Here is a 2908-nt window from a genome sequence, read left to right on the forward strand (position 1 = left end):
GCGGGACCAGGCTCAAGCGATAGACAGAATAGATAGGTCATAAAGAGATTTTCACTCTACAGCGGAGTGTGCGCTGATATGAAACTTCCTGGCATATTAAAACTGTGTGCCGGACCGAGACTCGAACTCGGGACCTTTGCCTTTCGTGAGCAAGTGCTCTACCAACTGAGCTACCCAAGCACGACTCACGCCCCGTCCTCACAGGTACTGGCAGAAGTAAAGCTGTGAGGACGGGGCGTGAGTCGTGCTTGGGTAGCTCAGTTGGTAGAGCACTTGCCCGCAAAAGGCAAAGGTCCCGAGTTCGAGCCTCGGTCCGGCACATAGTTTTAATCTGTCAGGAAGTTTCAGAATAGATAGGTGTTGGATCTTCATGTATTTCTATTATGTTGTTGGTTTGGAGTCCACGTTCGAAGTCACAAGTGTCTCCTGACCGAGCCATTCTTCTGTTAGTTCTGCTCTACTGACAACGCAATACTCCCCGCCTGTTTTTGCACTATCGAGTCGTCCTCTCTTGACGTCTTTTGTCGATCACCCATTACACAAGGGTGTCCGGATACTTTTGATCAGATACGCCCTACAGGAGAACTTCCGGAGGAAGTAAAGCTGTGAGGGGCGAATCATCCTTCGTACTTGCGTATCTCATTAGAAAAGAGCAGTATCCGCGGAAGCCAAGTTTCGGACACGACCCCCGATCCGGTAGACAGCGTTATTGCCTGGAGAGGTTTCATGTTTACACTACCTACGGTGTCTCAGGAGCTGCTCTGAGCACATTGGCTACAACCGCGACGCACGCGTGGCGGCAACGCCAGCTTCCCACGCAGACGACAGTAGGGAAGGTCGGCTACGCCCCTGCGAGCGCCAGAGGCCGCCCGCCTTCCCAGGCAGCCGACACAAAGACGGCCGGCCAGCTCATGAATGCGTAATTCGAACGGCGCTGCTCACGTTAATTTAATCAGGCCGCTGACGTCTGTTTCCTGACACAGCGGCGCTCCCCTGCAATTTAGGGCACTTCTCCGGCAGCCCCATCAGGCGGCTCACGATTTATAACCGGCCGCGAGCAGCGTCTGTCTACCTGTTCGTACCTGTGCTGTAGCTCGTAGTGAGGCGGTTAGCCGTACGAGTGTGCTTACACCCGGCACTGGCTTCTGTGGGGACCGCCGCGGGCTGGAGTACCCGTCCAGCTACTAGCTACTGATCTCACAGGGGGAAGGCCTCAGACACGGCCAACCGATTCGGCTCAAATTTGCCAGGTCGCTTGTGTACAACCCAAAAAGGAAGGACTCAATGATATTTTGGTTCAACACCTTTACAATTTTGAGAAAAACACCACTAAAGGTTATGACGAGCAATCGACTCGAAATTGGAGTGATCGATAGATAATTGTAAATAGAGCATTTTTCATAATCAGGTATGGGGTCCGCAAACGCAAACTTTTCCAGAAATCGAGGAAAGAAACTTTTACAACTGCCGCTTCTGTACCCACATGTTAAACGCTTTTCGCCGACAGCGCCGATAGCGTAACGGCCAAGGTAATTGGCTGGGAATGCGAAACACCGTGTTTGAATTTCGAAGAAACCAAGCGGATGTTACTCATTTCGTTTGTACGTTTCCATATCTCAATTGATAGGGATAGGAGGATTAATAAGGTAAGTAAATCAATAAGGAATTATAATAAAAAGGCAGGCAAATGAATTTCTCAAACCTATTGGGACAGTAAACAACTAAAATGTTACTTTACAGTCGCTCTTCCTGTCACTGTTACGTGTCTTAACTTTTCTTCGAACAACTAGACGGATGGTAAATGTCATATAAACAATCGAAACAAATATACTCATGGCACCAAGAACGTCTAATGAATGCAATCTTTCGACAGCTGCACTGTTCCTTCCGAAGAGTTGGCGGAAACCAAACTTGGTTTACACTTAAAAATATGTCTTTTTTCGGGAATTAATTTTGATGCGCACCACGTATACGGTATCATTGCCGGAAAAATCGGGGCTGAATGTTGGTTATGAATTATGCTGTGAATAGCTATTGCATCCGTGCGATTGTACAATTCCCAGCCAGTTACCTTGGCCTGTGTTTGGTCGTTGCGGACGTCACATGACATCCGTTCAAGTTCGTTTATTGATAGTTCCACTCAGTTTTCTTTTGTTACAAAGGCCAACCGCCTCTCTGACCGAACACACTGAGCTACCATGCTGGCCCGTTGCGCTATCGGTACTGTCAGCGAAAAACGTTTACAATGTGGGTACAGAAGCTACAGCTATAAAAGTTTCTGGAGAAGTATGCGTTTTCGGACCCCATACCTGTTGATGAAAAATGCTCTACTTACAATTATCTATCGATCCCTCCAATTTTGGGTCGACTGCTCGTCATAAACTTTAGGGATGATTTTCTCAAAAACGCGGGGATGTTGACCCATAATCTCAGATTCCTTCGTTTTAGGTTGTACACAAGCGACATGGCAAATTTGAGCCGAATCGGTTGGCCGTGTCTGAGGCCTTCCCCTTGTCAGACTTACAAGAACTCTGCCGCTCCCTTACCAGGCAAGACTCTTAAGGTATGCGCGTATGATAGCTTTCTCCATGCTACTTTGTGCATGCGGTTGATCCAAGCAAGTCTTGTCGCAAAGGATCATCGAAGCTTTAGCGTTACCGCCTACCACGCAGGGGGCCCGGGTCCGATTGCCGGCAGGGGACTGGGTGTTGTGTGTCCTTCGTCATTTTCATCGTCATTGACTCGCAAGTCGCCGAAGTGGCGTCAGCTAAAAAGGACTTGCAATACGGCGGCCGAACTGCCCCGAATGGGGCCTCCCGGCCAACAATACCATACGGGAAGTTTGTGCCAATCAGTAACTCCAATCCGGAGTTCGTGCTCACTGCAATCTGTCGCGATAGTCATGACA

The 2908-nt window shown here is 48.9% G+C and overlaps 1 non-coding gene across 1 annotated transcript; it reads left to right on the plus strand.

Annotated features, from left to right (window-relative positions):
- Positions 1-245: 245 nt before the first annotated feature.
- On the plus strand, positions 246-320 carry Trnal-caa (transfer RNA leucine (anticodon CAA)). Its single transcript has one exon. It is a non-coding gene; the product is annotated as a tRNA-Leu (tRNA).
- The last annotated feature ends 2588 nt before the right edge of the window (positions 321-2908 follow it).

The sequence above is a fragment of the Schistocerca cancellata genome, chromosome 9 (genome assembly GCF_023864275.1).
Source record: "Schistocerca cancellata isolate TAMUIC-IGC-003103 chromosome 9, iqSchCanc2.1, whole genome shotgun sequence".
NCBI classification, from domain to species: Eukaryota; Metazoa; Arthropoda; class Insecta; order Orthoptera; family Acrididae; genus Schistocerca; species Schistocerca cancellata.